The 26,918-nt window shown below is 40.9% G+C and overlaps 1 protein-coding gene across 2 annotated transcripts in view; it reads right to left on the bottom strand.

Moving 5' to 3' along the window:
* Positions 1–26,918, bottom strand: part of PPP6R2 (protein phosphatase 6 regulatory subunit 2) — a 148,987-nt gene that overhangs the window by 101,239 nt on the left and 20,830 nt on the right. For both annotated transcript variants that reach the window (XM_054005949.1, XM_054006030.1), the window contains exon 2: positions 11,828–11,967. The gene's annotated coding sequence lies outside the window, so the exon portion shown is untranslated. The remainder of the gene's footprint in view (positions 1–11,827; positions 11,968–26,918) is intronic.

The raw sequence follows: 26,918 nt of genomic DNA, 5'->3' as shown, positions 1-26,918 counted from the left end.
AACAGGAGTACTTGTGGCACCTTAGAGACTAACAAATTTATTAGAGCATAAGCTTTCGTGGACTACAGCCCACTTCTTCGGATGCATATAGAATGGAACATATAATGAGGAGATATATATACACACATACAGAGAGCATAAACAGGTGGGAGTTGTCTTACTAACTCTGAGAGGCCAATTAATTAAGAGAAAAAAAAAAAAAACTTTTGAAGTGATAATCAAGCTAGCCGAGTACAGACAGTGTGATAAGAAGTGTGAGAGTACTTACAAGGGGAGATAGTCAACGTTTGTAATGGCTCAGCCATTCCCAGTCCTTATTCAAACCGGAGTTGATTGTGTCTAGTTTGCATATCAATTCTAGCTCTGCAGTCTCTCTTTGGAGTCTGTTTTTGAAGTTTCCATCCCACCATCAACCTCAGCCTAGATCAATCCACACAAGCGGTCCATTTCCTGGACACTACTGTGCTAATAAGCGATGGTCACATCAATACCACCCTATACCGGAAACCTACTGACCGCTACACTTACCTACATGCCTCCAGCTTCCATCCAGGACACACCACACGATCCATTGTCTACAGCCAAGCTCTAAGATATAACCGCATTTGCTCCAATCCCTCGGATAGAGACAAGCACCTACAAGATCTCTATCAAGCATTCTTAAAACTACAATACCCACCTGCTGAAGTGAAAAAACAGATTGACAGAGCCAGACGAGTACCCAGAAGTCACCTCCTACAAGACAGGCCCAACAAAGAAAATAACAGAACACCACTAGCTGTCACCTTCAGCCCCCAACTAAAACCTCTCCAGCGCATCATCAGAGATCTACAACCTATCCTGAAAGATGATCCTTTACTCTCACAGATCTTGGGAGACAGACCTGTCCTCGCTTACAGACAACCCCCCAACCTAAAGCAAATACTCACCAGCAACCACACATCACTGAACAAAACCACTAACCCAGGAACCTATCCTTGTAACAAACCCCGATGCCAACTCTGTCCACATATCTATTCAAGTGACATCATCATAGGACCTAATCACATCAGCCATACCATCAGGGGCTCGTTCACCTGCACATCTACCAATGTGATCTATGCCATCATGTGCCAGCAATGCCCCTCTGCCATGTACATTGGCCAAACCGGACAGTCTCTACGCAAAAGAATTAATGGACACAAATCTGACATCAGGAATCAAAATACTCAAAAACCAGTGGGAGAACACTTTAACCTGTCTGGTCATTCAGTGACAGACCTGCGGGTGGCTATATTACAACAGAAAAACTTCAAAAACAGACTCCAAAGAGAGACTGCAGAGCTAGAATTGATATGCAAACTAGACACAATCAACTCCGGTTTGAATAAGGACTGGGAATGGCTGAGCCATTACAAACGTTGACTATCTCCCCTTGTAAGTACTCTCACACTTCTTATCACACTGTCTGTACTCGGCTAGCTTGATTATCACTTCAAAAGTTTTTTTTTTTTTTTTTCTCTTAATTAATTGGCCTCTCAGAGTTAGTAAGACAACTCCCACCTGTTTATGCTCTCTGTATGTGTGTATATATATCTCCTCATTATATGTTCCATTCTATATGCATCCGAAGAAGTGGGCTGTAGTCCACGAAAGCTTATGCTCTAATAAATTTGTTAGTCTCTAAGGTGCCACAAGTACTCCTGTTCTTCTTTTTGCGGATACAGACTAACACGGCTGTTACTCTGAAAGAAAAGAGGAAGGTTTTTGCATTGCACATCAGAATTCAATTGAACTCCTCAGCCTGGTAAGAATAAAAACCTAAATTAAGATGACCTATGGCAGATGTGAAGCAAACGGACTACTTTTACTACAGGAAGGGTGTCACAGCTCAGTTAGCTCTAGTTACAACTAAGTTTTATCACTAAGCTAACTCCCATCCCCACATAAAAATCTCCAGTTAAACAATGCTGTAAGCTACAGTTCACTGGCCCGTGGGGGGTAGAAGGTGAGGTTGTTCATAGATTCAAGACCAGAAGGGACCAGAGTGATAATCTAATCTAACTTCCTGTATAACTGGAATATGTCACAGACCTTCCCCAAAAGAATCTGTAGAACAGATCTTTTAGAAATGCATCCAATCTTGATTTAAGAATTGTCAGGGATAGAGAATCCACCACAACCCTTGGTAAATTTTTCCAATGGTTAATTACTCTCACTGTTAAAAATTTAATCTTATTTCCAGTCTGACTTTGTCCAGACTCAACTTTCAGCCACTGGATCATGTTATACCTTTCTCTGCTAGACTGAAGAGTCCACTGTTATATATTTGTTCCCCACATAGATATTTCTAGATTGTAATCAACTCACCCCTTTGCCTTCTCTTTGTTAAGGTAACTAGCCTGAGCTCTTTGAATCTAAATCCTTTAATCATTCTCATAGCTCTTCTCTGAACCCTCCAGTTTATCAACATCCTTTGTGAATTGTGAGCACCATAACTGGACAGAGTATTTAAGCAGTGGTAGCACCACTGCCAAATATAGAGGTAAAATAACCTCTCCACTCCTACTCAAGGTTCCCATTTATGCATCTCAGGAAAACATCAGCTCTTCTGGCCACAGCGTCACACTGGATGCTTATGTTCAGCTGATTATCCACCATCGCCCCCAAATCTTTTTCAGAGTCGCTGCTTCCCAGGATAGGGTCCCCCATCCTTTAAGTATGGCCTGCGTTCTTTGTTCCTACATGTATACATTTACATGTATCTGTATTACAATGCAGTGTTTGCTAGTGATGCTGATGCTCGAGCTAGTGATGCAGCTGTAGTGCAATAGCTCAGTTTAAACTGAGCAGTTAATCCACTCTTTTCTAATCCAATTACTCTGTGCTGCTTGCTAATGGCTGAATCATAGAAAGGCAGGGCGGCAAGGGTCCTCGAGACGTCATCAAGCCCAGCCTCTGCACTAAGGCAGAACCAAGCACACGTAGACCATCCCTGACAGGTGTCTGTCTAACCTGCTCTTAAAAACCTCCAAGGACGGGGATTCCATAACCTCCATTGGAAGCCAACTCTAGAATGTAACTACCCTGATAGTTCAGGCAGGTTACACTTTGAAAGCTGCAGCTATGCCGCTGGAATGCGTTAGTGAAGATGCTGCTAAGCCGACGGACAGCTTCTCCAGTGGGCGTAGTTAATAGCTACTCCCTCTCATGGAGGTCTATGTGGAAGGGAGAAGCTCTCCCATCCACACACTGCTTTCTACACTGGGGATTAGGTCAATATAACTGCGTCACTCAGGGTGCGGATTTTTCACACCCTGAGCGATGTAGATATAGCAATGCACGTTTGTAGTGTAGGCCTGGCCTTAGAAAGTTTCTCCTAATATCTAACCTAAATCTCCCTTGCTGCAGACTAAGGGCATGTCTGCACTACAAAATTAAGTTGAACTAACCTACATCAGCATACAACTGCCACAGTAATTAAATCGCTGGAGCATGTCTACACTTTGCTCCTTGTGGTGCATGCAGGGCCGGCTCCAGGCACCAGAGCAAGAAGCAGGTGCCTGCGGCAGCCAACGAAAAGGGGTGGCACATCTGGCTCTTCGGCGGCAATTCGGCGTCAGATCCCTCAGTCCCTCTCGGAGGGAAGGACCCACCGCCGAATTGCAGCCGAGGAATGAAGCGTCGAGGGAGAGCCGCCGCCGAAGTGCTGCCGATCGCGGCTTTTTTTTTTTTTCTTTCTGACGCTTGGGGCGACAAAAACGCTGGAGCCGGCCCTAGGTGCACGTCACTAGGAGTGCTTATATCGATTGTACTGTCAGTGTGGGGCCTTGTGGAACTGCTTCTGAAAGCCAGAACAGTCGACATAAGCATCACAGTATCTACAATGGCTTACGAGGAGAGGCTGAGGGAACTGGGGTTATTTAGTCAGCAGAAGAGAAGAATGAGGGAAGATTTGATAGCAGCCTTCAATTACCTGAAGGGAGGTTCCAAAGAGTATGGAGCTAGGCTGTTCTCAGTGGTGGCAGATGACAGAATAAGAAGCAATGGTCTCAAGTTGCGGTGGGGGAGGTTTAGGTTGGATATTAGGATACACTATTTCACTAGGAGGATGGTGAAGCACTGGAATGGGTTACCTAGGGAGGTGGTGGAATCTCCATCCTTAGAGGTTTTTAAGGTCAGGCTTGACACATACCCCTGGTTGAGAACCACTGATCTAGTCCAGCCCCTACACTCATGGCAGGATTAAGTATTATCTGACCATCTCTGACAGGTGTTTGTCTAACTTGCTCTTAAAAATCTCCAATGATGGAGATTCCATAACATCCCTAGGCAATTTATTCAAGTGCTTAACCATCTTGACAGTTAGGAAGTTTTTCCTAACATCTGTCTAAACCTCCCTTGCTGCAATTTAAGCCCAGAGCTTCTTGTCCTATCCTCAGAGGTTAAGGAAAATAATTTTTCTCCCTCCTCCTTGTAAGAACCTTTTATGTACTTGAAAACTACTATCATATCCCCTCTCAGTCTTCTGTTTTCCAGACTAAACAAGCCCAATTTTTTCAATCTTCCCTCATGAACAGGTCACTCCAGATGACAGAACAAGGAGTAATGGTCTCAAGTTGCAGTGGGGGAGGTTTAGGTTGGATATTAGGGAAAACTGTTTCACTAGGAGGGTGATGAAGCACTGGAATGGGTTACCTAGGGAGGTGGTGGAATCTTCTTCCTTAGAGGTTTTTACGGTCAGGCTCGACAAAGCCCCGGCTGGGATGATTTAGTTGGGGCTTGGTCCTGCTTTGAGCAGGGGGTTGGACTAGATGACCTCCTGAAGTCCCTTCCAACCCTGATATTCTATGTTTCCTAGACCTTTAATCGTTTTTGTTGCTCTTCTCTAAACTTTCTCCAATGTGTCCACATCTTTCCTGAAATGTGGGGCCCAGAACATGGAGAGCTGTTGATCACCATCCCCTTTATAACAGCATTTAACGTATTTGAAGGCTGTTATCAGATCCTCCCTCAGTCTTCTTTTCTCAAGACTAAATATGCCCAGGGTTTTTAACCTTTCCTCATCAGTCAGGTTTTCTAAACCTTTAATCATTTTTGTTGTTCCCTTCTAAACTCTTTCCAATTTGTCCATGTTTCCTAAAGTGTGGCGCCCAGAAATGGACATGCTACTCTAGTTGAGGCCTCAGCAGTGCCAAATACAGCGGGACACTTACTTCTCATGTCTTATATATGACACTCCTGGATAACACACCCCAGAATGTTATTAGCTTTTTTCACAACTCCATCACATTTTTGGCTCATGTTCAATTTGTGATGCACTATAGACTCCAGATCCCTTTCAGCAGCACTACCACCTAGCCAATTATTCCCCATTTTGTAGTTATACATTTCAATTTTCCTTCTTAAGTATAGTATTTTGCCCTTGTCTTTATTTAATTTCATCTTATTGATTTCAGACCAATTCTCCAATTTGTCAAGGTCGTTTTAAATTCTAATCCTGTCCTCCAAGCGCTTGCAATCCCTCCCAGCTTGCTGTCATCCATCAACTTTATAAGCATATTCTGTTATCCATTATCCAAATCATTTATGAAAATACTAAATTGGTACCGGACTAAGAACAAACCTCCTGCAGGATCTTTAAGTTTGACAGCAAACCACTGATAACTACTCTTTGAATGTGATCTTTCAACCAACTCTGCACACAATTTATAGTAATTTCATTTATACCACATTTCCCTAGTTTGCTTATGAGAAGGTCTATGAGACTGTCAAAAGCCTTACTAAAATCACGTCTACTACTTCCTTCCTATCCACTAAGCCAGCTGTAGCCATAGTCAAAGAAGAAAATGGGGTTGTTTGCAATGATTTGCTCTTGAAAAATCCATGTTGGCTATTACTTTTAACCTGTTATCATCTTACTTACCAATGGATTATTTAATAATTTGTTCCACTATTTTTCCAGGTATAGAAGTTAGGCTTACTGGTCTGTAATACTTCTAGTCGTCTTTGTTTCCCTTTTTAAAACAGGTACTGTACTATGTTTGCCTTCTCCAGCCCTCTGGGATCTTACCTATCCTCCATGAGTTCTCAAAGACAATTGCTAACGGTTCTGTGAATGCTTCAGCTAGTTCCTTAAATACCCTAGATGAATTTCAGCAAGCGCTGCCAAATTGAATACATCTAATTTATCTAAATTATCTAAATATTTTAATCTGTTTTTTCCCTATTTTGGCTTTAATACCTTTCCCCCTTGTTAATATTAATTGTGTGGAGTATCTGGTCACAATTAACCTTTTTAGTGAAGACAACCAAAATAGGCATTGAACACCTCAGCCTTCTTGATGTCATCTGTTATTAGCTCTCCTTCCCCGCTAAGTAAAGGACATTTACTTTCTGTGCTCTCTTGCTCCAACTGCATTTATACCAAATCACTACGTATAACTCCAGTGTAGTTTTGAAACTCCAGTGTTTTTTGAAGTGTGGTCACTCACTCTAGCTAGAGTAACTCAAGCATGCTAACTTGAGCTAACTGTTCCAGTGAAGACGAGCCTTAAATGTGTCAAAATATCTATCTGGGCTTTTTTTTTTTTTTTTTTTGGGGGGGGGGGGGAGTGTGCGTTGGAGGGGAACAGAGCCAGAGAAAGGACACAGTATTTACCACTATGAGCTATTAAAATGCCAACCACTAGATGAATCATTTAGTCAGTGTGATCTAATAGAAGATGCAAGATTGACTAACTGCATTTCTTTGAAAGCTTGTATATTAGCATTTTACAACTATTAGTCTTCATTTAACTGTAAAAGAATGCTGCAAACATTTTGTATAGAACTCAGTGTTTCAAATGGTCAGAAGAATTTTTCATATGAATTGCACTTGACAACACAGTTATTTAATTAAAAAGTCATTCCTCAGGATTTTGTTTGCAACACCTTATCTATCTATAAGTGTGTACTTCTGTGAATTAGAAACAACCACTCCTAAATTCTCTGGCAACATTGATCTATTTTATTGCCATACAATATGTTTCATCCTCTCCCTTTTTTCCTTCCAATGCAAAACACACACATGTGCAGCTCAGGTGAAAACACTCATTGATACAAAACTTAATGAAACTATAATAAAGAACACGATTGTCATTCACATAGATGAACATAATTTGTTGGGGAATAGTCAACATGGTTTTTGTAAAGGGAAATCGTGCCTCACCAATCTACTAGAATTCTTTGAGGGGGTCGACAAGCATGTGGACAAGGGGGAATCCAGTAGATATTGTGTACTTAGATTTTCAGAAAGCCTTTGACAAGGTCCCTCACCAAAGACTCTTAAGCAAAGTAAGCTGTCATGGGATAAGAGGGAAGGTTCTCTCATGGACTGGTATCTGGTTAAAAGATAGAAAACAAACGGTAAGAATAAATGGTCAGTTTTCAGAATGGAGAGAGGTAAATAGTGGTGTCCCCCAGAGGTCTTTACTGGGATCAGTCTTATTCAACATATTCATAAATGATCTGGGAAAAGGGATAAACAGTGAGATGGCAAAATTTGCAGATGATACAAAACTACTCAAAATAGTTAAGTCCCAGGTAGATTGAGAAGAGTTACAAAAGGATCTCACAAAACTGGATGACTGGGCAACAAAATGGCAGATGACATTCAATGCACACTGGAAAACAATCCCAACTATACATATAAAATGATGGGGTCTGAATTAGCTGTTACCACTCAAGAAAGATCTTGGAGTCATTGAGGATAGTTCTCTGAAAACATGCATTCAATGTGCAGAAGCAGTCAAAAAAGCGAACAAGATGTTGGGCATCATTAAGAAAGGGATAGATAATAAGACAGAAAATATCATATTGCCTCTATATAAACCCATGGTACACCCACATCTTGAATACTGCGTGCAGATGTGGTCGCCCCCTCTCAAAAAAGACACATTGGAATGGGAAAAGGTTCAGAAAAGGGCAACAAAAATTATTAGGGGTATGGAACAGCTTCCATATGAGGCGAGATTAATAAGACTGCGACTATTCATCTTGGAAAAAAGATAACTAAGGAGGGATATGATTGATATCTATAAAATCATGACTGGTGTGGAGAAAGTAAATAAGGAAGTGTTATTTACTCCTCATAACACAAGAACTAGGGGTCACCAAATGAAATTAATAGGCAGCAAGTTTAAAATGAACAAAAGGAAGTATTTCTTCGCACAAGGCACAGTCAACCTGTGGAACTCTTTGCCAGAGGATGTTGTGAAGGCCAAGACCATAACAGGGTTCAACAAAGAACTAGATAAGTTCATGGAGGATAGGTCCATCAATGGCTATTAGCCAGGATGGGCAGGGATGATGTTTCTAGCTTCTGTTTGCCAGAAGCTGGGCATGAGCGACAGGGAAAGAATCATTTGATGATTCCCTGTTCTGTTCATTCCCTCTGGGGCACCTGGCATTGGCCACTGTCGGAAGACAGATACTGGACTAGATGGACCTTTGGTCTGACCCAGGATGGCCGTTGTTATGTTCTTACTGATTGTTAAAAATTATAATTCCTGAGGCTTCCCCTCTCCCCCATGCTCTCCAGGTAGCCCAGCTTCCCAGGCTGTGGCGCTTCATTATTCTGTCCAAACAACCTAGCTCAGAACCTCCTTCCCCAGAAGTACACCAGAGAAGCAAAGTGGGCAGTTTGTAACTGGCTTCAGCAAGTGATAAATTGGAGAGGATTCGGAGAAGAATGATTAAAGGATTAGAAAACCTGCCATGCAGTGATAGGCTCAAAGAGTTCAATTTATTTAGCTTAAAGTAAAGATTAAGGGGGGGACTTGATAACAGTCTATAAGAATCTACATGAGGAACAAATATTTAATGATGAGCTCTTCAGTCTAGCAGAGAAAGATCTAACACAATCCAATGGCTGGAATTTGAAGTAGACAAATTCAGATTAGAAATAAGGTGTAAATTTTTAACAGTGAGAGTAATTAACCATTGGAACAAATTACCAAGGATTCTGGTGCATTCTCCATCCCTGACAATTCTTAAATCAACACTGGATGCACTCTTCACATTTTCAAAATCATCGCCACAATTATATGGGCTAAGAAACATTTTGAAATGAAAGCTGAGATTCTGGAGCACAATTATCCATCAAGGGCTGAATTCCAAGACAAACTCCATGCCTATGAAATCATGAAATACGCAGGACTCTTCTTATATGATCCTCATAACTGTTGTATCTGAGCCCCTTCTAATTAAAACACGTAACAAAAAACAAACTTTCCCCTTTCTTTGTGTGCGAGGATCACTTGAAAGTTAACAGGTAGGAGTGCTTGTAAGCGAGAGAGAGTCTCTCTACATACACTATCTAATGTGAGATGGGTTTTGCACTTAGTTCTCAATACTGCAATACTCTGTCAAAGCATTTGTTGTCTAAGGCAATCCAATCAGTCCTCTTCAAGGACACCTCCAGAGTGGTGATAGGCTTTTCCTTACCAAGAGCACATTCCCACGTGTCCAGAGGTATCCATTTTAGTTTGCCTCCTCTTCAAAATCTGCATGAGACCACTTAAAGAGGTAGTAAGTCACCACAGGTTCCAATGACAAACCTACGCTAATTAAACCAAGCTGATCATCTACTTTTCCACAGATGTAACCAGTCCCATCACCAGAATATCACAATGCCTACAACAGATAGGCAGCATTTGATGTTGGTCATGAGATTCTGCAGTCTTGCCTGAGACGTGGCACGGGTCCAGGATAATGTACTAAAATGGTCTAAGTCCTTCCTGGAGGGATGAACCCAGTAAGTAGTAATGGGAAACTGCAGCATCACCACTAGTCCCCTCGCTTGTAAAGTTCCACAAGGATCAATTTTCAATCTGCTCCTTTTCAGTATCTACATGAACTCAAATGCCAGTGATACACAGCTGACACAGAGCTCTATCTATCCTTCACCACAGCACTACCACCAAGATTGCCTAGTGCTTGGAGAAGACCAGCTCTTGGATGAAGAACAGCTGGCTGAAACTGAACCCAAGCAAATCAGAGGTGATGCTGGTGGGCAGAAGAAAGTATTTTGAGGAGCTTGCAGCTTCAGTGCACTCTCCGTTGGTTGAAGAGAGACACCACAATTAGTCCAGTCAGTCCGTAGTCTAGAAGTAATCTTGGATTCCTCACTGACGCTGAATTCTCACATAGCAGAATCCACAAGTACTGCTTGCTACCCCTCTGCTTGGCTAGGAAACTCCATCCCATCCTGGTGGAAGAAGACCTGGTTTCAGATATTCATGCCTTGATCACCTCTTGGCTGGATTACAGCAAGACAATATACCTGGGCATGAAGCCTTCAGCACTTAGGAAACCTGAACTAGTTCAGAACACTGCAGCCCATCTCCTCAGCAATACAAACTACCATAAACATACCAAACTGCCCTCTGCTCTCTATACTGGCTTCCAATAGATTTTCAAATTAAGTTCAAGGTCTCAGTCCTGATCTTCAAAACACTCCATGGCCTGAGCCCAGGACTTCTAAAAGGCCATCTGAAGCACTGGGATGAAGAATGGGGGAAAACAACTATGGCCCTCTCGTACAATGGAATTCTCAACAATAAAGAGTAAAGCTTATTTATGCGAAAGAGAGAACCTTCTCTGAGGGACGTCTGAGACTGCGGAATGAACTCCCCCAGGAACTCAGAACCTCAACCTTCTGCTCCATGTTTCTTTCATGTTGCTTTCTCTAATGTGAACACACAGGTACATTTAAAAAAAAAAAAAAACAACAACAACAACACACACTTCTAAAACAAGACATTCCACTGCACACAACTCTCCTTCTGGGCAGAGGATGAGAGAACTACACAGGAGAGATGTGTAGTTACATTGCTTAATGCACTACTGGAATGCGCTCAGACACTACGGTCTAGTCTATATACAACCTATATAGACTAGACAAGACCGATCAGCTGGCTCAGACTGAATACTAGCAAGACCAAGTAAATGCTGGTCAGAAGGGAGTTAAATCCCCTGGAGAAAAATCACAGCAGCAAGCGGACACACTCTACTGATCAAGGGCAATGAGAAGGGACTTTGGGGCAGGGCAGTGTCAGCCCTGCCTTTCATACCATTGTGTAGCAGTGCAAGGATGCTAAGGGGGCATGCATCACACCTCAGAAGGAATGAACGTGCAATCACTTGAAGAAGAAACTTGCCTTATGGTGACTGAGCTCCTCGAGTCTATCTAGCTTAACTTCTCTTTAAGGGGTGACCTAATGACAGTCTACAAGTACCTACATGGGCAATAAAAATGTGATAATATGCTTTTCAATTTAGCAGTCAAAGGTCTAACACGATTCAGTGACTGGAAGTTGAAACTAGACACATTCAGACTGGAAATAAGATGCACATTTTTAAGAGGACGGGCAAGGAACCATTGGAACAACTTAGCGAGGGTTGTGGTGGAGTCTCTGTCATTGGAAATTTTTAACTCAAGACTGGACGCTTTTCTAAAAGATGTTCTAGTTCAAAGAAGTCTTATGGGATGTGTTATATGGAAGTCAGATTATCACAGTGGTACCTCTTGGCCTTATCTATGAGTCATAGATTTACAGAGTTTAAGGCCAGAAGCAATCATTAGAGTAACTAGACTGAGCTCCTGTATATCACATGCCTCCAAATGATGGCAGAGGAGCTGAACCACATTGGTTAGCGCCCTCCCAGCATCACCACTCTCATCTTATCTACCTCTCAGTATAAGATGCCAAGTAAAATTTTCAAGTTCTGAATACTGAGATGCATTGTACAGTTGTATTTATTATTAAACAAATGAGCTTTAAAGAGGAAGAGCAAATATTCATACCTTCCGTAGAAATCTTGTTTCAAAAATGAAATCTTCTCCACGGACAGAGAAACATTTGGGTTACAGTTCCCGGGGTGTATTCATCTTTAAAAAAAAAAAAAAGCTTTCTTTCAATGTGAAGTTTCGCTGGTCTCTTTTTCCTGAGAATTAAAGAAAAAGAAAATACTGTTACTATTCACCAAGGAAAGCCCTTGAAAGGCTACTGTGGCATGAAGTATCTTTTACATGTAACCTCACCTAATGGGAAATTTAAGTTAGAGTAAAGAAAGATGGAACTTATTGTAGATGCCAAGTTTTTTGTAAAATCATTATCACATATGAATATACTCCCTTCTATCACACTACCTGCAGCTTTACCGTTTAATACTGTAGACAAATATGAACATTTATTCTGGTTTCTGGAAGTACAACAGTTAACAGTCCCTCCCCTCTGCAGTCCTTAGACTCAGCTTATGAAATACCTACTTCATTCAGGAACACACTTTGTTTTCCTGACATCACTCTAAAAGAAAGTTCTAAGTTGCCAGGGAAACCAAAAGGTCATTTTCCTTGTTCCAAGAATAATTACAACAGAATACATGTATTACATATTCAGTCTGAGGCCCCTATTACTTTGAAGGGACAGCAAGACACTGAAGCCCAGAACTGAATATACAATACATTGAAAAGGAGACTCACATTGAGGAAAACTGTGAAAGAACTATACTTTTCTTAGCGTCCCTTTGCTTTTAGTGACGTTCTATTTTAACTAGGGCTCTCGATTAATTGCAGTTAACTCAGGAGATTAACTCAAAAATATTAATCGCGATTAAAAAATTCATTGTGATTAATCGCAGTTTTAATCACACTGTTAAACAGTAGAATACCAATTGAAATGTATTAAATATTTGAGGATGTTTTTCTAAATTTTCAAATATACTGATTTCAATTACAACACAGACTAGGAAGTGTACACTGCTTTTTATTACAAATATTTGCACTGTAAAAATAAAAAACAAAATAGTATTGTTCAATTCACCTCATACAAGTACTGTAGTGCAATCTCTTTATTGTGAAAGTGCAACTTACAAATGTAGATTTCTTTGTGTTACATAACTGCACTCAAAAACAAAACAATGTAAAACTTTAGATCCTACAAGTCCACTCAGTCCTACTTCTTGTTCAGCCAATCGCTCAGACAAACAAGTTTGTTTACATTTACAGGAAATAATGCTGCTGGCTTCTTATTTATAATGTCACCTGAAATTGAGAACAGGCATTCACATGGCACTTTTGTAGCTATCACTGCAAGGTATTTACGTGCCAGATATGCTAAACATTCATATGCCTCTTCATGCTTTGGCCACCATTCCAGAGTACATGCTTTCATGCTGATGATACTCATTAAAAAAAAAAAATGTGTAAATTAAATTAGTGACTGAACTCCTTGGGGAGAACTGTACGTCTCCTGCTCTGTTTTACCCGCATTCTGCCATACATTTCATGTTATAGCAGTCTCAGATGATGACCCAGCACATGTTGTTCATTTTAAGAATGCTTTCACTGCAGATTTGACAAAATGCAAAGAAGATACCAATGTGATATTTCTCAAGATAGCTACAGCACTCGACTCAAGGTTTAAGAATCTGAAGTGCCTTCCAAAATCTGAGAGGGTCGACGTGTGGAGCATGCTTTCAGAAGTCTTAAAAGAGCAACACTCCTATGTGGAAACTACAGAACCCAAACCACCAAAAAAGAAAATCAACCTTTTACTGGTGGCATCTGACTCAGACAATGAAAGTGAACATGCATCAGTCTGCACTGCTTTGGATCATTATCAAGCAGAACCCCTCAGGAGCATGGACGTATGTCCTCTAGAATGGTAGTTGAAGCATGAAGGAACATATGAATCTTTAACGCATCTGACACAAATATCTTACAATACCGGCTACAACAGTGCCATGTGAATACCTGTTCTCACTTTCAGGTGACACCGTAAAAAAGAAGCAAGCAGCATTATCTCCTACAAATGTAAACAAACTTGTTTGTCTGAGTGACTGACTGAACAAGAAGTAGGATTGAGTGGATTTATAGGCTCTAAAGTTTTACACTGTTTTATTTTTGAATGCAGTTATTTTTTGTACATAATTCTACATTTGTAAGTTCAACCTTCATGATAAAAAGATTGTATTACAGTACTTGTATGAGGTGAATTGAAAAATACTATTTTTTTAAGAGCACAAATACTTGTAATCAAAAATAAATATAAAGTGAGCACTGTACACTTTGTGTTGTATTATAATTTAAATTAATATATTTGAAAATGTAGAAAACATCCAAAAATATTTAAATAAATGGTATTCTATTATTGTTTAACAGTGCGATTGATCACAATTTTTTTAATCACTATTAATTTTTTTTAATAGCTTGACAGCCCTAGTTTTAACAAGGTATTTTTACACAATCCAGGGTCTTCTCGTCAGATCTTGATGTGAGGTTCCAATCTTGTGTTTAAGACTAAACTAAAGCGCAACATTAACAATGAACATGCCTTGAGAAACCTTATGTATATATCCGCCCTTCAGTACCACACCAATGAAAAATGGACATTAGATAGAAGCATTAGACACATACTCGAACATCTAGACAGTATTTCAAACTAGAATTTCAAAATCTACGGAAAACATGAGGAATTTATCATTCATATAGCACTCAAGGAAAAAGTACTATACTTTCTCACCGTCCCCATCCTGAATTACTTATTAATTCATCAGAATTATTAAAATTTGTGAAGTGGGTTATAGCCTACGAAAGCTTACGCCCAAATAAATTTGTTAGTCTCTAAGGTGCCACAAGGACACCTCACTGTTTTTTCACCGCAGAAAGGATTTGGAATTCTGTTTCTAGCCATTGTGATAAACATGCCGCTTTAATTTACACATGGAATTAAAAGCACAAATTTAAAGATTGAAATTAATCCTTTTTAGAGGCACAAATACAAAGCGATCATGTGATAAAACATCCCACAGTCTGAAGATATGCTAAATGATATGAGTAAGCAAACAGATGGACATCATACCAAAAGGACTGAAGATAAAAAATCCATTACAATCAACATACCACACCGACTGTGGTGAGAGATTATGCCACACACTCTCAAAGAAACTGCAGAACCATCTGATCAACATCCTGTACAGCAAACAGGAGAAGATCAAGAATGAGCTCTCAAAACTAGAGACTCTCATAAAAAAAACAACCTTCCACACAAACTTCCTCGTGGCTGGACGTTACAAAAACTAGACAAGCCATTTACAACACACATTTCGCTTCTCTACAGAGGAAAAAGGGCACTAAACTATCTGAACTCCTACATGCCACAAGGGGCCACAACAGTGATACCCTTAACTCACCCAACAATATTGTTAATCTATCTAGCTATACTCTTATCCCGGCAGAAGAGTCTGTCCTATCTCAGGGCCTCTCCTTCTGCCGCACCATCCCCACGAACATAATACAGTTCTGCGGTGACCTAGAATCCTACTTTTGCTGTCTCCGACTCAAGGAATATTTCCACCACACCACTGAACAGCACATTAACCCACAGAAACCGGTACCAACGCTACAAGACGAAGGATTCTGCATGGACTCCTCCTGATGGTCGAAACAACAGACTGGACTTCTACATAGAGTGCTTCCACCGAAGTGCATGAGCTGAAATAGTGGAAAAGCAACATCACTTGCCCGATAACCTCAGCCGTGCAGACACAACGCTATCCACAGCCTCAGAAACAACTCTGACATTATAATAAAAAAGGCTGACAAAGGAGGTGCTGTAATCATCATGAATAGGTCGGAATATGAACAAGAGGCTGCTAGGCAGCTCTCTAACATCACATTCTACAGGCCATTACCCTCTGATCCCACTGAGGGTTACCAAAGGAAACTGCACCATTTGCTCAAGAAACTCCCTGAAGAAGCACAGGGAACAAATCAACACAGACACACCCTGACCAGAAGTAGTCTGCTACCCGTGATCCATAAACCTGGGAATCCTGGACGCCCCATCATCTCAGGCATTGGCACCCTGACGGCAGAATTGTCTGGCTATGTGGACTCTCTCCTCAGGCCCTACGCTACCAGCACTCCCAGCTATCTTCAAGACACCACTCACTTCCTGAGAAAACTACAATCCATTGGTGATCTTCCAGAAAACACCATCCTGGCCACTATGGAAGCAGAAGCCCTCTACACCAACTTTCCACACAAAGATGGACTACAAGCCATCAGGAACAGTATCCCCAATAATGTCCTGGAAAACCTGGTGGCTGAGCTTTGTGACTGTCCTCACCCACTACTATTTCAGATTTGGGGACGATTTATACCTTCAAGTCAGTGGCACTGCTATGGGTAGCTGCGTGGCCCCACAGTATGCCAACATTTTTATGGCTGACTTAGAACAATACTTCCTCAGCTCTCCCCTAGAGCCCCTACTTCACTTGCGCTACATTGATGACATCTTCATCATCTGGACCCATGGGAAGGAGGCCCTTGAAGAATTCCACCAGGATTTCAACAATTTCCATCCCACCATCAACCTCAGCCTGGATCAGTCCACACAAGAGATCCACTTCCTGGACACTAAGGTAAAAATAAGCGATGGTCACATAAAACACCACCCTATACCGGAAACCTACTGACCGCTGTACTTACCTACACGCCTCCAGCTTACATCCAGACCACATCACACGATCCACTGTCTACTGCCAAACCCTAAGATACAACCGCATTTGCTCCAATCCCTCAAACAAAGATAAACACCTACAGAATCTCTATCAAGCGTTCTTAAAACTACAATACCCACCTGGGTAAGTGAAGAAACAGATTGACAGAGCCAGAAGGGTACCCAGAAGTCACCTACTCCAGGACAGGCCCAACAAAGAAGGTTACAGAATGCCACTAGCCATCACCTACAGCCCTCAACTAAAACCTCTCCAGTGCATCATCAAGGATCTACAACCTATCCTGAAGGACGATCCCTTACTCTCACAGACCTTGGGAGACAGACCAGTGCTCGCTTACAGACACCCACCCAACCTGAAGCAAATACTCACCAGCAAGTACACACCACACAATAGAAACACTAACCCAGGAACCAACCCCTGCAACAAACCCCGTTGCCAACTCCGTCCGCATATCTATTTAAGGAACACCATCACAGGACCTAACCACATCAGCCACACCATCAGGGGCTCGTTCACCTGCACATCTACCAATGTGATATATGCCATCATGTGCCAGCAATGCCCCTCTGCCATGTACATTGGCCAAACCAGATAGTCTCTACACAAAAGAATAAATGGACACAAATCAGACATCAAGAACTGTAACATTCAAAAACCAGTAGGAGAGCACTTCAATCTCCCTGGACACTCAATAACAGACTTAAAAGTGGCCATTCTTCAACAAAAAAACTTCAAAAACAGACTTCAACGAGAAACTGCAGAACTGGAATTAATTTGCAAACTTGACGCCATCAAATTAGGCCTGAATAAAGACTGGGAGTGGCTGGATCACTACAAAAAATAATTTTCCCTCTGTTGATACTCACATCTTCTTATCAACTATTGGGAATGGGCCACTTCCACCATGACTGAATTTACCTCATTAGTACTGGCCCCCTACTTGGTAAGACAACTCCCATCTTTTTATTTGTTGTATATTTATATCTGATTACTGTATTTTCCACTTCATGCATCTGATGAAGTGGGTTATAGCCCACAAAAGCTTATGCTCAAATAAATAAGTTAGTCTCTAAGGTGCCACAAGGACTCCTCATTGTTTTCACAGAAGTACAGGGAGTCCTCGGACTTACGACGCATGACTTACGTCGGACACCACTTACAACACTTTTCAATTGACTGCCTGTTTCGCCCCACGAAGCTTATTTCGTCCTTATGATGCTGGATTTGCATAAAGTTCACTTGAAATCACTTCCTGGTTGCGTTATACTGGTATGGAGCTAGAAGGGGTTGCTTCTGATTGGCTTTGAGGCAGCAGGGTAGCTTGTTGCCGGGTAGGGTTGCTGCTTGTTTTTGATTGGCTCCCAGCCCCGGGCTCAGCCAATCAGAAAGCTTGAACAGTGATTGGCTGAGACTTAGCACGTGTACCGTTCTCCATGGCTTTCTGAGCCTGTGTTGCTGGCATCCTGAGCAACATTTGTGAGTTTATGTTTATTTGAATGTGTTTACAAAATACAGTGTACAGTAAATACACTAATGTTGCAACATCTATACTTCATTTAGTACAAAAATCTGTGTTATTGTGGTGAAAATAGTATCAAGCCTTGGTTCAGGAACCAATCCCACCTTCATACCATTGATTCCTATGGGAAAAGTGGTTTTGACTTATGACAATTCATTCCTCAGAATAGCGTTGTAAGTCCGAGAACTCCCTGTAAATTATACTCGTTACTATTTTGAGTCCTTAGCTTACTATCAAAGGATCACATATAAGCTAATCTATATATAAGAAAACTTTATGGTGAAGGTGGGTGAAACCTCTTTGAAGCTGGTGGGCATGAAAGCACTGTTCAGGATAAATTTAAGAATTTAATCTCCTTTTTGGAGTAAGCTGAAACAACAGTAACACTGCCAAAAACACAGGCCATGTGCATGGCCAGTCAGAAGCTGAAGAACGAATGCAAATGCAGGGAGCTAGATACTGTTTGGTGAAAATCCATGTGTCTGTGAGCAGCAACACACAGAAAGCCAAGGAGACAGCTAGAAAAACACCATGGCAGTGGCCCTGAGAGAAAGCCCAGGGAGATCTTTTGAGGCAGAGTGCTAGCTGGAATGAGGCTAGGAACTGTTAGCAAAGAAACTGCCTCCTGTTTGATTACATTTGCTTCCTATTCTATTCAGAGAAATGGGACTTAGTATGCAATTTTTTGTAAATAAACCAGACTGCATCAAAGAAATACCTGACTTCATTATCACTTTCTCCTCCTGATACAACCCTGAATAATGGCCAATTGCACGGATCTAAAAAAAGGAAATAACACTACCAATGTATGTCACACTAAGCCATAATGATCTATAAAACAGGATACCTATTAGTTTGAAATGCCACTGTATTTCTCATCTTACCATCTGCAATGGCTGCACTCACATATACCCAATCAACCTGATGATGCAACTCAGTTATACCCAGTCTTGGACAGCTAGCAAGTATCTTCCTGGTTAACAAATAGAAGCACCAAAATTAGCGTAAAAGTTATATTTGGTTGCAAATCAACATGTTTTAATGGTAACCAACTAATAAGAATAAACTTTTATTTAGGAAAAGATGTAAAAAGCACAAATGCAAAACAATTAAAAGCAATTATTTAAATCACAGCTTCCTACTTGCTCACTTAAATCATGATTAAAATAGTGATTTAAATCACTCTGATTTAAATCAATCTACTTTGCCATTTGGTCATCACATGTAAAACAGAAATAAGGGGGAGGGATAGCTCAGTGGTTTGAGCACTGGCCTGCTAAACCCAGTGTTGTGAGTTCAATCCTTGAGGGGGCCACTTGGGGATCTGGGGCAAAATCAGTACTTGGTCCTGCTAGTGAAGGCAGGGGGCTGGACTCGATGACCTTTCAAGGTCCCTTCCAGTTCTAGGAGATGGGATATCTCCATTAATTTCATTTTAATTTCATTTCAGAAAAAAAAAAAAAATAACTGTAGACTCTCATCATGACACTATGTTGTGATTTCTACCTGGAATAGAATCAGACTAGATGATAAGGCCATTCAGGCCTTAAAACCTAGATCAAAAATTTTCAAAGGTCACTAGCGACCCAGGGTACCTTGAATTTTTGGTTTGCCCAACTTGAGATGCCTAAGGGGGTCTGATTTTCAGAAAGTGTTCAGCACCCACACTCTGAAAAATCAGAATCTCGGGTGTCTCAAGTTGGCTACTCCAAAATTAAATCACCCAAAATCACTAGCCCCTTCTAGACTTCTGAAAATCTTGGGGCAATCTATTAAAAATCTTGGGGAAAAACTATGAAACTATTAGATTTTTCACCAATCTGGTGGGAGAGAAGTGAATTACCACTGCCCTGGATCCAGTCATTCCCAGACAAATCCCAGAGACTCTTGATGGACACATGTCCCTTACCACCCAAGCTCCTTTACTAAAGAATCCTGTGCATCTCAATACTCTCTCTCTTCCCCTTAAACTAATTGCTCTTCTTAAAACTCAACCAATTATAGAATTACGCTGGCAGAACAGGGAACATATTGTGACAAAATTGGCCATATCCTGACTTCACCAACATTCAAAGTCACTAGACTATTGATTGTCAAGGTGCTACCAACCATCAGGTCATGCCGGACTCATCACTACTTCTGCATATGCCAACAACACTTCTATCCATCTTTCACTGACTAGACTACATCCCTTCCTCCCAAACAAAGACAAACATCATGATCCACAATTTTAACTCCTCCAGGTTAGACAACCACAAATTTCTCTATATAGGATTAAATGCAACCATTTTAAATTAGTACAACACGCACCATCAGCAATCAAAATAGTTATATTTGTACTCACAAACCCCACACTCCATTTCACAACAGAATTCAAAGTTCTGGTCCTAATATACAAAACATTTACTGGATGGAACCCAGTTCTTTCAGACTGCCTCGCCCTCCCTGATCCTCCAAATAAAGTAATGCTCCACAAAAGCAATGAACATAGAGAGGCCCAACTTTAGATTATTGGGGAGGATCCCACAGAGAGTTCTCAGTGTCAGGAAACTGACTATGAATTTTTTTGCCAGAAGAAATCAGACAAAGCCCAACCCTGCATTTAGAGCTAAATGAAAGACATCTTTCCAATTTTGCCTCCTTCACAGGGAAGCACCTCTAGAAAACAAATATCACACTTACCTTTGTATATTCCTGTATTCGAAAGACTCAAGGGAAAGCTCATCATTTTTTGTATTTGGTCATAAATTTGTTCACTATATATAGCTATATATAGACACATCAAGATGATAAATGCCTTACAAATCCTGTGATAGGCAGTCCATAAAAAGTTACACATTACAAACATTGTAAAGTAACATAACTGTTACTTTAGGTCTGTTTTGGGACCGGCGCTGTTCAATATCTTCATCAACGACTTAGATATTGGCATAGAAAGTACGCTTATTAAGTTTGCGGATGATACCAAACTGGGAGGGATTGCAACTGCTTTGGAGGACAGGGTCATAATTCAAAATGATCTGGACAAATTGGAGAAATGGGCTGAGGTAAACAGGATGAAGTTTAACAAAGACAAATGCAAAGTGCTCCACTTAGGAAGGAACAATCAGTTTCACACATACAGAATGGGAAGAGACTGTCTAGGAAGGAGTACGGCAGAAAGGGATCTAGAGGTTATAGTGGACCACAAGCTAAATATGAGTCAACAGTGTGATGCTGTTGCAAAAAAAGCAAATGTGATTCTGGGATGTATTAGCAGGTGTGTTGTGAGCAAGACACGAGAAGTCATTCTTCCGCTCTACTCTGCTCTGGTTAGGCCTCAGCTGGAGTATTGTGTCCAGTTCTGGGCACCGCATTTTAAAAAAGATGTGGAGAAATTGGAGCGGGTCCAGAGAAGAGCAACAAGAATGATTAAAGGTCTTGAGAACATGACCTATGAAGGAAGGCTGAAAGAATTGGGTTTGTTTAGTTTGGAAAAGAGAAGACTGAGAGGGCACATGATAGCAGTTTTCAAGTATTTAAAAGGGTGTCATAAGGAGTAGGGAGAAAACTTGTTCACCTTAGCCTCTAAGGATAGAACCAGAAGCAATGGGTTTAAACTGCAGCAAGGGAGGTCTAGGTTGGACATTAGGAAAAAGTTCCTGTCAGGGTGGTTAAACATTGGAATAAATTGCCTAGGGAGGTTGTGGAATCTCCATCTCTGGAGATATTTAAGAGTAGGTTAGATAAATGTCTATCAGGGATGATCTAGACAGTATTTGGTCCTGCCACGGGGGCAGGGGACTGGACTCGATGACCTCTCGAGGTCCCTTCCAGTCCTAGAATCTATGAATCTATAAGCACAGGACACCACAATTATTTGCAGATCTCATACTCCATTTGGCACATTATCACCCATTTCTCCTCTCTCCTTGCCTAGCTGCTAGGAAAAATTGAGGTGTTTCTCTTTTTTCTCTGCATCTCTTACATTCCCAGCTGCTTGCAGAAAAATGGAGGAATCCCACTGGGTCCAGTACATTTTCTCAGCATTATATGTGGTGTCTCACACTTGTCAGCAGCATAGCTTCCTCTCAATACCCATATCACTCAATATACCTAAAAACCAAAAAAGCAGTTCCAGCCAATCACTATTTGCTCTAAGCTAGGGTGCCTCTAGATTTAATCAAATGAACAGACACCAACAAGAGTCATAGAAAAACTGCCATACTGGGTCAGACCATGGCCCATCTTGCCCAGTATCCTGTCTCCAATGGTGGCCTGTACCACACCTTAAGGGGGAATGTAAAGAAAAGGGAAATTATGGAGTGATCCACCCATTTTCTGGTAGTCAGAGGTTTAGGGTCACCCTGAGCATGCAGCCTTAGAACCTCAGAAGGATTATTAATGGCCTTTCTATACTTCTGGCTGGTTTTCACAAACCCACCTATGTTGATGTCAGTTTGTCACACCTGCCCATAAGTAATGGTATTTGAATACTGAAAGCAACCCACACATAAGTCAATTCAAATTTGCAAATACACCTCTACCTCGATATAAGGCTGTCCTTGAGAGCCAAAAAATCTTACCGTGTTATAGGTGAAACCGTGTTATATCGAACTTGCTTTGATCCACCGAATCGCGCAGCCCTGCCCCCTTGGAGCACTGCTTTACCGCGTTATATCCAAATTCGTGTTATATCGGGTCGCGTTATATCAGGGTAGAGGTGTATTAAGATTATCCAACTAAACTTTTCAAGCTCTAGATACAACTCTGACAAGGTATACAAAAATGGTGCGGTTTCCGTCTATATGTGCGTTTACTTTGTAGTCCAGTGTATTAGCATTCCAGTATTTACATTGAGAAACTCAGAGATACTTTTCAGCTGAGTCCTTCACTGCTTTCAGGCCAGTTTACAGTGTAGGGTAAGTATGAATTTAATGAGCAAACCTGTAACAAACAAGAAAGCACCATAGTCAAACTTAAGTCACACTATGATGTGATGAAAGCTCCTTAGGAAACTGCTTTGAGTATCCACTTACTATGAACTGCTGTGAACAGTATTTCTTCTAAACTTGCATAAATCTGAAAGGGGAGAAATAGCCACACATACACATTTTCTGACTCTAGTAATCTCTCTGTTCTACTTTCCACATATTTGTTAATTTTAAATTCACCTGTGTCACTGTATTATTGACCTTTATAAAAGCATGTTTAGGACAGTTTGTAAAGAAGATTCTATGCAAAATAAAGGTGTGATGTATACAGATTATAGACATCCCAAATGGAAAACACACTGAACCCATGTGCATGTAGAAGGACTTTTAACTCTTCATCTAGATAAATTTTGCTGATGTGGCAAAAGCATTTGTTTTTTTGACACAGTGGTGAACTGATGAAACACACTTGGCCTCCTGATGTACAGCTCATACTAACAGTGACCTGAAAATGATTTTAGACTTTTAGTCTAGACGATAGTGTTTTTAAAAAAAGCTGCTTCACGGTTATCTTGATGTTAATTTTCATAGCGCCTTCTCTCTAATCCCATTAACATCTGAAAGGCTCTGGAACATTTCTCTTTGTACCATCAGAGAAACAATTTTACAGAGTAAATGGAAAAAGGGGTTGGTTCCAAATCCTTCAAGAAAGCCTTGGCAGCCTATTGCTACAAAGTAGCATACTCTGGGTCTTATGGTCCATGAATAGCTAAAAAAAGCAGCATTGCTAAGTTGCTTGGTGCCCATTAACAGAGTTATAGGCTTACCAACAGCAGAAATATGTCTGGCTAGTTCCTACAGCAACATCTTCCTCTGCACCAACAGCAACAAAACAAAACAAAAAAACAAAATAAAAAGCTACAGATTCTCTGGGCAGCCTGCCAGGTAACCTTAACTTGACAGGAAGAAACAGCAAAAAAAAAATAAAGACTGCTAACTGAAAGATGCTTGTTCTCTCATTTCTGTTTCCTTCTCTTACCCTCTCATTATGTGTCCTTGTTTATAAATTACTACTCCCCACTTTAAAAAGATCACTATGCACAGATGTGAACCACACAGCACCACCAAAACCTTTGAAGAGAAAAAATTATCTGCTTACCTGAAAATTTGAGTTAATGAAGTCCATAGATCTGTTACAATGGGTATTTCAGCCTGCTTGCAGGTTAGAAACAGAGCCATACTTGTCAGTCACTGGCAGCAGGGAACTGCTCTGCCCCCTTAAATTTCCTCTAATTGAAATAACTTCAACAGCCACGGTAATTTCATTCTATTTTCCAAAATTAGAGACTGCATTAAATATACATTGAAGAAAAAGAACAATTTATCCTACTGCAGAGCATAGGGACAATTTCCCCTATTGAAATAAACCTAAATGTTTAGTTGTCAATTTCCATCTCTATTCCGGATGATCCCATTTGTCTCTAGGAGAAGCGAGATCTGTGGAAATTGTTTCAAGGAAAGGAAATATGCAGGTATGTGCAGAAAAATGTTCCTATTCTTCATCATGCTAAGATACAGATATCAATTACAGTAGGATTTTCAGAGCAGTAGACTCCACGGTGGGAAATAGGATCATCCTTTAAATATGTACATTCAAAATAGTGTAAATTATATTTCTTCTCTTTCCCTGGACACTGAGGCAGGGAGAAGACTTCCGTCAAAAACTGTACTTGCTAAAGATTGGATGACCAATATGCAGAATCTGGTGAATTTATATACTGATGGCTACTTCGCTGCCTAGCAGATCTCACTACTGGAGATATGACTTCTCTGCCCTGAAATTGTCAGCACTTCTACAGATTGGACTTTGATGCTTGACAGAAGGAAAAATATGTATTGAATTTTCTTTGGGTATGAATGATATGACAGTTGTAAAAACTATTTGTCAGAATTCAAAATACACAATGGGTCTCATTCCAGAGAGCTCCCAAGTTCAAAAGCTCATTTGATTGGAGATAGTAGTTATCAGGAAGTCTACTTTAATGGATAAATATGACACTTGCAACAGGGGTTTAATTGAGGTAGTGTTGTAAAGACCAGAATGAAATGTCAAGGTTGCATTCGATAACCTCTGCAGCTGGAAACAAGGTAGTTACCCTAAGAAGGTATTTAATTTCAGGGTTTACACATCTTGTCTTTAACATGCTGAGACCTTTACACTAGAGAAACTTTACATTTTTGCTTGAACATTCTCATTAAAGCCCTCCTGGAGGAAGTCAAATTCATTTGTTTAATGTGGTAGTTAAAACACAGACTTTGCTTCTACCAATAAAATAAGTTCTATTTATCGACTTTTCTGCAGTCCATGGGAGTATCCATTTTGAACCTGTCGGTGCTGGATGAAGGATTGCTTTTTACAACAGCAGATGTTCTGAGATGTAGAAACACTGGAAGGTCCAACACTAGGTTAAATCAGGCCTAGGAGCTATAGCCTCTTCAGCAAGGAAGACAAAGAGTGTCTCTGGCACTCTCCTTCCTTTCTTGTGCCTGGTTCTGGGGAGCAATGGAAAGGTGGAAAGGAATGGAGCAGAGACCTTGCTCAGCTTTGTAAGAGATCATCCACAACCTCATATGCTGAGTCTTGATACATGGAGAGGCCACAAGGCACTGTATCGTGATTTCCAGATACAAATAAATCAATCATCAGCCCATTAAACTGACTTACAATAAGTGAGAATATGTCTGGGTCCAGGTACCCCTCTGTTTAAACCAACTTCTGCCATGTAAACCTTGGTCTTCAACTTCTCCTTGATGGTCAGTACACAGAGATAGGAAACTTTGCTCTGCCCATGAAAGGAGAAGTTGATTTTTTCTTTGGGGCAGGGCTGACCATATTCTTCCTAAATTATTTACAAAAACCTCATCAGACACGTTGATTGTCATGACTAGACTAAATCTCTTATTCAGCGCCCAAAAACTCCATTATCACAAAGTTAAGGTTTACTGGCAGTGCCTCTTACCCTTCCAGAACATTAAGTGCAGCTGCATGCAAACCTCTGAAAGCCAGGAAATACAGAGTTACAGTACACTTCAGCCCCCACCATGCAATATTAACTCCATCCTCTGGAGCTGGCACGATCTACTGGAGATATACTATACGGATGTTTCAGCCAGGGCTGCTCTATAATAAACAAACATGAGGAATCACTAAGTATATATGCCATGTTAATGTGGTGTGATGTGTTCCACATAACTATATTCTTTTGTTAATCTGCATGCATTCCAACTTCCCTTCACAGTGTTACCGTCATCTGTATTGACTGGTGCAGGGATTACTTGCAGCATGCTGCCACAGCTCATACTGTGAGACAAGATAATGTGCATCTGCACCCGAAGATATAATGGGCCCCTCATTTCTGTGCTGAATCATGCAAGAATTGTAGCACATCTGTCTGTTCTTGTTGTGGGGTTTGTAGCAATCGGATGACATATATAACAGTGCGCTATAGGTCAATTCAGTGATGTTCCAGAAGGAATCCTTGTAACAAGGGCCAAGAGGTGATAAACATCTGTCAACTCTATGGTGGTTTGCATAGAGTAGGCAAAGTGGTCAAGCACAGTCTAGGCACAGCCAGCTAGTGTTCCACCCTGAGACAGGCAAAGACCTGATACCTGATGGGGTGCTCTCAGAGACCAGAAAGGGGACAGAGATGCAGCTAGCCTTGTGAGTGAGACAATCTGTCTCATAAATGGGTGGTTGGCTTTGAAAAATCTGATTTCTGTATTTACCAGTTGAGGGAACAGAGAAGAGACAATTGGGCCTCTACCAATAGATGTGATAGGTTGAAATGTGGAGGGATAATAGGAATTACTGGATAAGGCTCATATGAACTCAGGTTCACGGAAGCATGTCTGTGCATGAGAGCAACATTCCTAAT

Source organism: Malaclemys terrapin, chromosome 1, assembly GCF_027887155.1.
Source record: "Malaclemys terrapin pileata isolate rMalTer1 chromosome 1, rMalTer1.hap1, whole genome shotgun sequence".
Classification (NCBI taxonomy): Eukaryota; Metazoa; Chordata; order Testudines; family Emydidae; genus Malaclemys; species Malaclemys terrapin.
This window is presented reverse-complemented; position numbering and strand designations above follow the sequence as displayed.